Below are 12,601 nucleotides of genomic sequence, written 5' to 3'. Positions count from 1 at the left end.
AGCATTCGGAACCTGTGATCACAGCCCATCCAGTCTACCCACGCTTCTGTGTCTGTCCAGTGTAACGTTTATACATCGGCTTCACATAGGATAACCAAGAGTGTTTCGCACTGATAGGGAAGAGGTTGAGCAAGAGACAGCGTGAAGGGCGGGTTGTTGAAGAGGTAGGTTTTTAGGTTCGATTTAAAGACAGAATGAGTGGGTGTGAGGCGCAGGGCAGAAGCAGGGAGTTCCTGAGAACTCAGCTGATGGGCAGGGTTTTCTGATGTAAGATTGTGAGCGCATAGAGAGTGAGATCATTAACTAGAGGCCTCCAGAACAAAGCTCGGCCACTCTTTCTGAACAGCACTTCACGGCCACCTCGTGCTATCTCTGTCCCTCGCACTGTATTTCCTACTTTGCCTGAACAGAGTGAGAGGGACAGAAACGTAAGCCTCCACGTTGTGCTCTCTCCTGCACCCTCAATTCCCTTCTCGCCCTGTACGCATCAAGTTTCCTCTTGGTGTTTTGCTTGTTTTAACCACAGTTTCTGGCAGTGAGGTCCACATTCTCACCACTCTCGGTGTGAAGAAGTTCCTCCTAAACTCTTATTAGATCTGTCATGACTCGCTTAGATTGATACCCTCTGGTTATGGGCTCACTAACAAGTAGAAACAGCCCATCAACGTCCACCTTGTGGAATGCTTTCCTAATCCTAACCCCATCGATCAGGTCCCTCTCAATCCTCTCAACTTCCAAGAGAATAGCTCTCACCTGTCCTCTCTTTGCTGATGGCGGTATCCACTGTTTGCACACTGACAAGCTCTGTGAGCTTAGATGTCAGCCTGGAGCATAGTGTGAGCTGGATTTAGTGTTACAGAGAGACAAAGAAAGAGAGTTCATGTCGTGTCGGAGATCTAAATATTTAACCCCAACCTATCAAAAGATCACAATTTGCTTTATTTATTGAGTCCCAGTGTCTTGGCCTCAACCACACTTACTGGTAACCCTGTTCCAGTCATTAATTACCCTCTGGGTAAGGAAACTCTTCTTGGTGTTTGTCCTAAAATTGCTATAAACCTGTATCCTCTTGTTCTACAGTCTGGGCATATCTGAGAGGACCGTTCTGGGGTGACTCAGTTCCATCAGCTCCTTATCCACCTCTATAAGCTGTTCTCGCACCTCTCTTCCGGGGACTGTGTCACTGTCTTCACCAGCACCCTCCCCCCAAAAAAAAAATCTTTCTCTTTTAAAGAATAACTACAGAAGAACCGGACGAGGTTAAAAAAAATGTTTGTGGGACACTGCTGTGCGCAATTGGCTCCCACGTTTTGCCCACAAAATACACAGTCAATTTTACAATATATCCTGTGAAGCGCTTTGAGACGTCTCAATGACGAGATAAGGCACCCTATCAAATGCCAGGATTATTATTATCTTATTAAGGGACGAGGGTTTGATGTGGGATTCAGGGGTTGGAGGTAGACAATGTGGGGGGGTGGAGGAAAGCTGTTAGTTGGGGGGTTGGGTAAGCTCTATGAGAATGTAAACCACGGCATTGCACAGCACAAGTGCTTGGGGCTGAGATCAGTGACAAGTTCATCGAGCTCTTCAGATACTTGAATCTTTTGTGTTTGATTTTACTGGTCCCCTGGGTCAATTATTTAAACATTAAGGCTACAACAGTTTACTGTGGAAGCCTATGCTAAATTACAAAGGGATTCATTGTCTCAGGCAAAATTGCCTTGTTGCCATGTAATGTGAAGCAAATCTGTGCAATGGGACTGCAGTTATTTGTGGGGGATTAATAAAAGCAGGCATTAGTTGAATGTTCTGTTGTGTTTCGGAGCGACAAACATTTAGGCTCAAATGAAACTTGTAAAGCTTTCTACAGCGAATCCGGACTGAGTGAACAGACTAACTTCCCTTTCAGTTTAGAAACATTTTCCTTCCCGTAAAGGAGCCTGACTCACGTGTGGGGTTTGAGGCTGAGATTCGGGGGCGGGGTGGGGGTGGTGGTCACCCCTCCTTCGTTAATACTTTATACCCATCGGGTGTCTGATGCACATGCTTAAGAATCTCCAAAGTGAATTGACTGTATGTTTTGTGGGCAAACTCAAGTGTAAAGTCTAATGACTGCATTTCGTAGCCAAACACAGCAGACAATTTGTGCATAGCAACATCCCCATGCCACTTCCCCCCCCACCCACACACCTTTCATTTGAGCATAAATGCCTGTCATTCCGAAACACAATAGAACATTCAACTAATGCCTGCTTTCATTAATCCCCCACAAACTCCCTTCGCTTTTCCAAAAGTGTCATAGGATCCCCATCTGCGCCTGTTCATGCACCTGAACAGGCGCAGAACGGGAATTTAGTTTAAAGTCTCATCAGAAGGACAGTACGACAGCCAACACAGACATGATGGGGCGAGAGCAGGGAATGGTATCAGGGGAGAGAGCAGGGAATGGTATAAGGGGAGAGAGCAGGGAATGGTATTAGGGGAGAGAGCAGGGAATGGTATAAGGGGAGAGAGCAGGGAATGGTATAAGGGGAGAGAGCAGGGAATGGTATTAGGGGAGAGAGCAGGGAATGGTATAAGGGGAGAGAGCAGGGAATGGTATAAGGGGAGAGAGCAGGGAATGGTATTAGGGGAGAGAGCAGGGAATGGGATTAGAGTAGAGAGTTCCAGTGGGGGAGCGAGCACCAGCACAGACAGACGCGATGGGGAGAGAGCAGGGGAATGGGATTACTGTAGAGAGCTCCAGTGTGGAACTGGATTGTGTTGTGAAGAACTGGAGCCTCACACAGTCATACTCGCTGTCGGGAAATAAAAGGTTCAAACTTCGTATTTCTAAACTCGTGTCTTCCCTGAGGAAAGGATGGAGCATCGCACAGTAATTGTCAGCATTAGTTATTGGGTGAGGCACTCTCCCTGCGTGTGAACCACGCCAGTCACTGGTCTGTTATTAAGACTGGCTGTCCACTCGGCAGGAGAGAAGCTGCTTCATTTGCTGCCAGCAGTGAGGCTGTCTCCCCAAACGCCTCTCACATACTCAAACACAAGGTGTGTTTGAACTCCACACTCTCTCTGGCTCTGCTTTTAAACAATCGGGTACATCAGGTCAGCTCCAGCTTCCTCAGGTATCAGCGCAGATGATACCAGAGATGAGGGTCTACAGTTGTGTAGAGAGACTAGAGAGGCTGGGATTGTTTTCCTTAGAGCAGAGAAGGTTGAGGGGAAATTTAATTCAAGTGTTCAAAATTATGAGGGGTTTTGATAGAGTGGATAGGGAGAAACTGCTTCCTCCATGTTTTTACCCAGAGAGTTGTTACAGTCTGGAATGCACTGCTTGAAAAGGCGGTGGAAGCAGATTCGATAGTAGCTTTCAAAAAGGAATTGTATAGGTAATTAATAAAGAAAAATTTGTAGCGGTATGGGGTAAGAACAGGGGCAGTGGGACGAACTGGCACCTCTTTCAAATCGCCGGCATGGGCATGACTGGCCGAATGGCCTCCTTTTGTGCTGTAAAATTCTATGATTCTCTGATTGTATGACTAAGACTTAAGAAATAACCCAATTTTGATCCTTTTTTTCGCAGCAGGAGCAAAACGAATTGTTCAGAGATATGTCTTTTGTGACAGGCAATGGGCAAGGGCACGGAGTTAGAGGGAGTACTGAGATTGAGAGAGCAGTGAGACAGAGAGCAGTGAGATAGGGAGAGTAGTGGGATAGAAGGAGAGCACTGAGACGGAAAGGATTGAGACGTGTTTGTGCTGGTGGTCAGGCTGCAGACTACAGGAAAGCGATAAATCAGGCATTGCCATGTATTCATATGTATTCATAAGCTTCTGGTCAGGCTAATTATTGTAATATATGATGTTATTAGTCGTAGCACATGAAAAGAATTTTCAGATATGAAATGTGCTAAATTGGGTACCTGAACGCAGCTAATTGTAAGGCAAACCATCACCAAGGAAGAAGATCGCAATTCATTTTGTGCAGTTGTCTGCAATGTGCTAACCTTAAGTTATTTGACTGTGCTTTAATCGAAACCTAAGAGGAAAGATTCTCAGTCGTGAACCTCTGCTCAACCACTGAGTGAGTTCTCAATGCGCAACTTACATCACCAAGTGTGACTTTCGTCTGCGTGATGCTTTTCGCTCAGCTTGCCTCTATTGTTGTTCAAAAGAAATCGATTAAACCTCCCACAAGGACTTTGCTTCAATCCCTCCCCTCCCCAAAACCTGCTCCATTTAATGCTTTTGTACGAAGATTGAATTCTATTGTATGAGGATTGAAATCTATTGTATAAAAATTGAAATCTATTGTATGAAGTCTGAATTCACTGACAAAAAAAGCACTTATTCTGTAACAACAAATTAGTACTAATTTCGTGGTGGCCTGTAACATAGTGGTTAGCCCGCTCGCCTCACAAGTGAGAGGGCCCCGGGTTCGATTACCGGGCGGGGCGAAACCTAAGGCAAGTTTCCTTACTCCACACACACGCCTCTGTCCCTTGAGAAGAAACCTCGTTAGAAGTTTTTAAACCACTGTGACCGACCTGTCTAACAGAGGGCGAGAAGCACAGAGAAGACTGATTGACAGAGCTGCCACAATCACTATCTGCTCTGCCTGATACCGAACAGTGTGCTGGCGAATACAGATCTCAGATCCCCTTCTGGAGACGAGAGAATTAAAGGCGGAACTTCGGACGGGAGTGGGAGCTTTGATCTGACTGCGGCATTCTGATCTTTAATCAGTGGGAAGATGATCACTTATGTGTACACGGTGAAGCTGTCAGTTCCAATCTCGCCTCAGCTGCTCCTGCTCGTTTTATCTTGGCTCAAGTAAGTCTGTGAAGCTCTCACACTGCCTGAATGAGCAGCCCCACACAGGACCAAACTTCCTTCAGTTTTTGATTTTTACTCCCCTCGGATTTTCAAGGCAATTTGAACGTTAATAAGAATTCTTGCATCCGATTTAGCCTCTTTCCTATCGAGAGGACGTCTCAAAAGTGCTTCAAAGGATTTTGTTGTAACATGTAGTCACTGTGTATAGGTGAGCAAACACGGCAGCCAATTTGCGCACAGCCACATCCTACCCACTTCCAGAAAGTGAATGAACAATTCGGTTTGGATTCCCGTAGCAGAGTGGTTAATGCGCTCGCCTTGCAAATGAGACGACCCAGGTTCGATTCCCAGGCAGGGTAAAACCTTAGGCAAGTTTCCTTACTCTGTTTACCTAGTAATAAGTAGGATTATTTTTTAATCGATTTGTGGATGCTTTCCAGGGGCAATAATAATCCCTCAAAAATAATGAGGGATTATATAAGTGTATTATAAGTGTATTATAAGTATTATATAAGTGTAAATGGTAGTCTTCAGCCTGTAGTGCAGGAGGAATACCTGGATTTGCTTCATGGCAAACTTGTTTTTTGCAGTCACTGTTGCACGATGGTAGACAGAAGCGGGTGGAGAGGGTGGGGAATGTAGCCCGCCAGCCTGGGGCACATCTTGTTGCCGGAGCTTTTTGTCTTTCCTGCTAAAATCTGATCCACATACACGCGGTGGAAGCTTGGGGCCCTCTGCAGCTCTGATCCCTTTGCCCAGCAAACACCGGCTTGCTTCATGTTCCCCCCGCTCCCATCTGCCCCATAACCACCATTTTGCCCACGCTCTCTGGAGTTCCATCCCTGGAGTCCGTCCGACTCGCTCCCTCTTTCAAGGCACATCAAGTCCTAACTCTTTGAGTGCGCTTACGGTCATCTTTCACCTCGCCCCCATCCCACCTCCCTCGGCTCCCATCCCCAACTCAGGTGCCCAGTGAGCAGCGTCGATTGATTTGAGTCGTCCTTCTGACGTGAAAAATGTGCTGTGTAAATGTTGTTATGTTTCTGGAAGGGAAATATTGCTTATGGCGCCCGCGAACCTTTCTCAAATAGAGTATCCGGCCCTCGGCAGCCAAAAGGTTGGACCACCCTGGCTTAGACTATGTGAGTCCCAATGGGGGACTTGAACCCACAACCTCTGACTCAGAGGCGAAAGTGCTACACTGAGCCAGGCTGACACTCTGAAATATACCAAGACAGCAGGACAAGAGGACACGGATTCAGGGTGTGAAGGTCAATTTCAGGTCAGACACCAGGAAATGGTTCTTTACACAGAGGGCAATTGACAACTGGACAGGTCTATCATGTATAATAGTCAATTTACCTTACAGTACCTTCTGCGAAGCGCTTTGAGATGTCTCAAAGTCACAATTAGGTGCTATATCAAATGCAAGGATTATTATAATAATATATAATAACAATCCTTACATTTGGTATTGTGCCTTTCACTCTCAAGCGACTCACTCTTAAGTAAAATGCAGTGACTCTGTGTTTGTGGGTGAATGTGGCAGCCAATTTGCGCACAGCTAATGTGATTTATTTAAGCCAGGGTATCTCTTGATGTGAGAATAATCATATAATAATTATCAAATATCACCCCAAGGACAGCAACAACTTGTATTTCTATAGTACCCAACACATAGGATAACTTCTCCAAGCGCTTCACAAGGACAGAGCAGACTCTGAGCCGGGGGAGAAGCGGGAGGGGAAGGTGGCATCCCAAGAGACATCTCAAAGAGCTTCACAGGATATACATAGTGTAAATGATGTACTTTTTAGGCAAAATGCAGAAGCCAGTTGCGCACGGCAATGTCCCACAAACACCCATGGAGTGAGTGACCAATTTTATTTGAGGAATTGTCGGCCAAGACACCAGAGAAAGAAACTCACTTCTCTCTTCGAAGAGTGCCACGGGATCTTAAACTTCCACGTGAACAGGTAGACGGGAACATCCGCCTGTTCATCTCATCCAAAGGACGAGATCAAATCCTTGTATTTGTTACAGAGCCTAATCACATGTTGAAACGTCTCAAAGTGCTTCACAGGATTTTACAGTAAAACATACTGACTGCATATTTTGTGGGCGATCGCAGCAGCCAATTTGAACTGGCTCCAAGGTCCCACAAATAGCCATGAAGTGAATGACCAATTTTATCTGATATGCCAAGCCAGTAAAATAAGAGGCCACAGATTTAGAGTTGGAAAGGGCAATTTTAGGACCGACATGAGCAAGTGTTTCTTTACTTGGAGGGTAATTAATGACTGAAGCAGCTTGCCAGCAAGGGTGGTTGAGACCAGAACCTGGGATTTATGTAGGAATCCCTGTGTGACTGATATGCAATATGCAATCTCTCCCCAGAGGGTCACCCACTGCTTACTTAAATCTGGAGAGTGTTGAGTGCAAGAGGCAAGGCTTTGGGAACCTCAGAAGGTGAATTAGGGAATGGCTGGAGTCATTTTTAGGGTTAACGGGAGCGGGATGAGGAGAGTCTCAGCTCCCAGCACAGAAGCTGACAAGTATCTGTTATTTGTCTGGTGTCAGGGCTTTGGAAAGTGCAATCTGTCGGGTAAATATTTGTCTGTGGAGAAAAAAATCTAAAAAACTCCGATCCCAAATATTTAATGGAAATTATCATGGGTTTAGCAGGGTTGGTAAATGCCACAGCTCGCTCCTTGGTTGAAGGCCAAAACCAATTTCCTTTGGTTGTGTGAGATGTCAGGTGTGATGGTGTGATCACTTGACTCCTTTAGATACCTTTACCTGCTGTCCTGTAAGCGGGGTCTCCTTGGAGCTGAACTGGGTCCAAGGTGACATGCCAGACAACGGAATGTCAGAATCAAACCAGCCCTCTGTGATGGTCTCTAGTCCTGTTCCTGAGTCGGGCGGATCCGCAGTCCAGGGCACTGCTGATGACAGCACAGCCAACCCGGCTCATCGGCAGGACCTGGGGTGGCAGACCAGTCACTGGGGGCAGGGAATCCTCCCACCCAGCTCCTGTTAACTCTGCAAGCCAAATCCCTCGTGGGTAGGGTGGTCCTAGCTGGACAAACAGCAGGAAAGCTTGGCGGACAGTAATATCAATGGCAGGCTATGCGGTTTTAGCTGGTTAGATTCCAGCAGTTACCCACAACGCACACTCTGGTATCCCCAAGCCTTGGCTCGTGTCAACCTGCGCCTAATACTTTCCAGAATTGGGTAAGCAGGATGAATCCCTCCAGGGAGAGAGTGTGCATTTCATTCGAACAATCTGTCTCTGGGATTCCTATGTGTAGATGGGATGCATGGAAATCTCAGTTTGGTTTGGAGACTCTTTAGCACGGTGATGGGTTTACGTGTGTGTCAGACACCCGGTTGTCCTGGAGGGTCACACCAAGCAGCCTGACACAACAGTGTCTCCTCACACTGAGCATGCTCAGCAGTGCATATTTGCCATTGCCACTGTGTCACCCAGATCGCCCGGTGCCTTTGTGAATGACAAGTCTATGGTTCTTCATCTCTTTAGTAACTTTACTCACACTATTTCTGCTCACAAGCCCTGTGAAGGCAGTGCCTCTGGCTGACAATCTTTCGATGTGCGTCTGTGTGACTTACTGTGTCTGTGACTGACTGTGTGCCTGACTGTATCTGTGTGCCTGACTGTGTCTGTGTGACTGACAGTACCTGTGTGATTGACTGTGTCTGTGTGACTGTCTGTGTCTGTGTGACTGGCTGTGTCCATACCTGACTGTGTCTGTGACTAACTGTGTCGGTGACTGACTGTGTGACTAACCGTGTCTGTGACTGACTGTCTTTGTGCCTGACTGTGGAGTTGCTATGTGGGAGTGAGAGCTCAGTGTCCACTTTCTCTCCCTCTGTCACTAACCATACATCAGTCTAATCATTGCCTCTCTCTCCTCTCATCCTCTGCTCTCCTCCCTGGCTTCCAGTGGCTGAGTCCAAGACCAAAGGCAAAGGTAAGCGAGTGCTTTCACTTCTCTGCCTTGTGCTGTACTGTGTTCTTCGGACGCAGTGCCTTGGGACATCCTCCCCCGTGAAAGACACTATACAAATGTTGTTGTTGCGCTGGGCTGTATTGTACTGGACTGTGTGGGACTGTACTGGGCGTGGCTGTGCTGGCGTGTGCTATGCTGTGTTGGGCAGTGCTATGCTGTGTTGGGCTGTGCTATGCTCTGTTGGGCTGTGCTGTGTTGTGTTGGGCTGTGTTGTGTTGAGCTGGGCTTTGTTGTGTTGGGCTGTGCTATGCTCTGTTGGGCTGTGCTGTGTTGTGTTGGGCTGTGTTGTGTTGAGCTGGGCTTTGTTGTGTTGGGCTGTGCTATGCTGTGTTGGGCTGTGCTGGCATGTGTTGGGATGTGCTATGCTGTGTTGGACCGTGCTGTGTTGGTTTGTGCTATGCTGTGTTGGGCTGTGCAGATCTGTAAGAGCCTGTGCTGTGCAGGGCTGTGCTGGTGTGGGCTGGGCAGGCGTGGGCCGTACTATGTTGTGGTGGGGGCTGTGCTGTGCTGGGGGCTATGCTGTGCTGTGGTGGGGGCTGTGCCATGCTAGCTGTGCTATGCTGTGTTGGACTGGGCTATGTTGTGGTGGGGGGCTGTGTTATGCTGTGTTAACTGTGCTATGCTGTGTTAGCTGTGCTATGTTGTGTTATCTGGACTATGCTGTGCTGGGCTCTTGCTGATGGTGTGAACCTGCTGACCCACCGATACACTCGTTCACACACAGACTCACTTAATCATTTACACACTGGCTCTCACTCAGTCACACTCACGTTCTCTGACAGAGAACTCTCTCAGTGTGTTTTGAGTACTGCCCCGAGCGGGTGTGCTGGGCTGGGCTGCGTTGGCTGAACCAGCTCCTCAATCCACGCTTTACTGTAAACCTCAGCTACAGGGAGTTTGTGCAGCTTGTATTTTGCTGTGATTATTCCCACGGGGAAGCCAGGCCCTGGGGCAGCGAGTTGGCATCATTAACAGCTCGTCAGTGGCTGAATGTGAGGCGGGCAGTGTCGCCAGTCAGGGCGCTTTATACGCAGGCTTTCTCTTACACAAAGGACATCAAATGGAATTATTTTCGATGATGGGAATGGATTTAGGCAGCTCTTTGTGAATAATTAGTCCGGAAATGTGGGCTTCCCCGCCCATTCTGGGAACGGTTAAGTTCGCAGTATTTTCTTGTGGTTTGGGGATGATGGGGTTTGTATGTGCTGATGGCTGGATAATAATAAGCCTTGCATTGATATAACGCTTTTTCACGTCTTCAAGACATCTCAAAGCTTGTCACAGAATATACTATAAAGTGAATTGATTGTATATTTTGTGGGCGAAACGTGGCAGCCAGTTACGCACAGCAGTGTCCCACAAGCAGTCGTGGATTGAGTGACCAATTTTTTTTATTTTATTGAATTTTTCAATGAACTTCAACCCCCGGAACCCCCGGAATTTCTCAACCCCCGGAAAGCGATCCACCAATCGACTAAAGAACTGGGTTCCTACTTATTGCTCGGTAAACAGAGGCGCGTGGAGTAAGGAAACTTCCTTAAGGTTGCGCCCCGCACGGGAATGAAATCCGGGTCCTCTCGCTCACGAGTCAAGCACCCTAACCACTTGGCTTCGGGATGGTTGTGTGGAGCTGTGTGTTCTGGATAACTATGTTATTTAGGGATTGTTGGCTAGGACATCAGGAGAGAGAAACTCCCTTCTCTTTTTAAACAGTGTCAAATGTTTTTTTAATGTCTCACCTGAAAGACGGCACCTCCAACAATGCTACACTCCCCAAGTGGGGGGGAGCTCGAACCCACAACCTTCTGACTCAGAGACGAGAGCGCTGCTAACTGAGCCAGGCTAACTGAGCCATCCTTCTAGTTACATTCGAGGCAACGATCCGATCAACTGAGCCGGGCTGACACCTAGGTATAGATAAAAATAATAATAATCCTTGCGTTTGATATGTCGCCTTATCATGCTGTTGAGATGTCTCAAAGCCCTTCACAGGATACACTGTAAAATGGAATGACTGTATATTTTGTGGGTGAAATACGGCAACCTGTTGCGCACAGCAGTCTCCCACAAACAGTGGAGGATTGAGTGACCAAATTATTTTTTATTGATTATTATTAAATTATCATTATCAGATAGATCAGAACCTAGCAGAGGAAAAAGTCTCTTCCGGTATTGGATGAACAGACAGACCAGGAACAGCCTGTTGAACCTTTCTTCCTCAGGATTGGGTTGTGCTGTGAGTTTCTCTGCTCAGCCGGGTGGCAGGTCAGAGAGACCTTGCTTTTCCTTTCTGTTCATTGTTATTCATCGCCTGCTATTACTAACCACTGTGATTGTAATTCAGTTACAATGCCCGTCTACAATTTACAGCCAGATTCGTGCAAATAAATCATTCGGCAAAGATACTTAACACCGGCTCGATCAGAACTAATGTGCTAATTAGATCTCAGCTTCACAAAATGAAATTCAACATAGTCTCGACAACCTTCACTCCTCCATTATTATAATGAAAGCCAATAAATAGCACATTTTCTCTCCACATTAAATGTTCCACACCTGCAGTGACTTTCAACCTTTACCCTTGCCTTACTCTGTGATGCCAAACAATGGGTTAGAGATGATCCAACGTTAAGATGGCCTTATCTGCTTCACATCCCTGCCCGCTCTACCTGACATCAGCAGGCAAGAGTTTAGCCATTCCCATCTCCTCTCTCTGGAACTCAAGTAGAGTCTTGTAGCATAGTGGTTAGGGTGCTCGCCTTGCAAGCGAGAGACCTGGGTTCGATTCCTGGGCAGGGCGAAACGTTGGGCAAGTTTCCTTCCTCCGCACGCCTCTGTTCACCTACCAGTAAGTAGTAACCTGGTTGTTAGTCGATTGGTGGATCTCCTGCTGATGTCAGTTAGAGCAGGGAGGGACGTAAAGCAGATAATGCCACCAATTGTAGTGACTGATTTTATAGACCACACCTTGAGTGCTGCATACGGTTCCGGTCACTGCAACATAAGAGGGCTGCCCAGCGTGCTTTTCTGCCCCCACCCTCTGGAACTCCGTCCCAGAGCCCTTCGCCTCCTTCACCCGACTCAAGACCTTACTCTTTGATCACGCCTTCAGTCATCCTCCCACACACAACATCCCCACCCTCCAGTCCTCCTGATCCCAACCCCCAGCTTGGGTGCAAACCTTTCACTGTCCAGCGCCTTGGTACTTTCTCTCAACATGAAAGGCGCTGTGTAAATTAAATATGTTGTTGTGTTCAGAGAGGTATATTGTAATTGATGAGCGGAACAGGGTTGTCAGCAAGCATGATTGAGGCCAGGACATTGGGACTCCTTTTTTTTAAAAAAAAATGCACTTGATTCTGTGATTTGGGGAAGAAGAGAGTGGGAGTTCTGGAGGGATGAGATCAGATGGGCCGAATGGTCTTCTTCATCCAAACATCCTATTGTGATGCAATGCTCATTTGTGAGATGTTACTGTGTGCAAATTGGCTCCTGTGTTCATCTACAAATTAGTCAACCAAAGGTTTGGGAAGTCCCAGCGCCTTGGGAAGTCCTCCTAACGTGAAAGGTGCTCTACAAACGTAATAGTGTATTTTTGTATCCTGTGCTTTGGGTCAGGCACTGACATGTGCCACAGTGCTTCCACCAGAAGATTTCCAGTACAGGGAAACCACCTGAACAACCTGGACCTCAATTTAGTGTCTCATCTGAAGGACGGCACCTCTGATAATGTAG

The 12,601-nt window shown here is 47.1% G+C and overlaps 1 protein-coding gene across 4 annotated transcripts in view; it reads left to right on the top strand.

Moving 5' to 3' along the window:
- Nucleotides 1-12,601, top strand: part of cadm2b (cell adhesion molecule 2b) — a 509,630-nt gene that overhangs the window by 420,956 nt on the left and 76,073 nt on the right. The window contains exon 1 of one of the 4 annotated variants that reach the window (XM_007903573.2): nt 8,800-8,827. The exons of the other annotated variants lie outside the window; for them this stretch is intronic. The gene's annotated coding sequence lies outside the window, so the exon portion shown is untranslated. Of the gene's footprint in view, nt 1-8,799; nt 8,828-12,601 lie in introns of those variants that run through there. 4 annotated transcript variants of the gene reach the window in all.

The sequence above is a fragment of the Callorhinchus milii genome, unplaced genomic scaffold, assembly GCF_018977255.1.
Source record: "Callorhinchus milii isolate IMCB2004 unplaced genomic scaffold, IMCB_Cmil_1.0 Scaffold4, whole genome shotgun sequence".
Lineage (NCBI taxonomy): Eukaryota > Metazoa > Chordata > Chondrichthyes > Chimaeriformes > Callorhinchidae > Callorhinchus > Callorhinchus milii.
The sequence above is the reverse complement of the archived record's forward strand: the minus strand, read 5'-3'. Positions and strand labels throughout refer to the sequence as shown.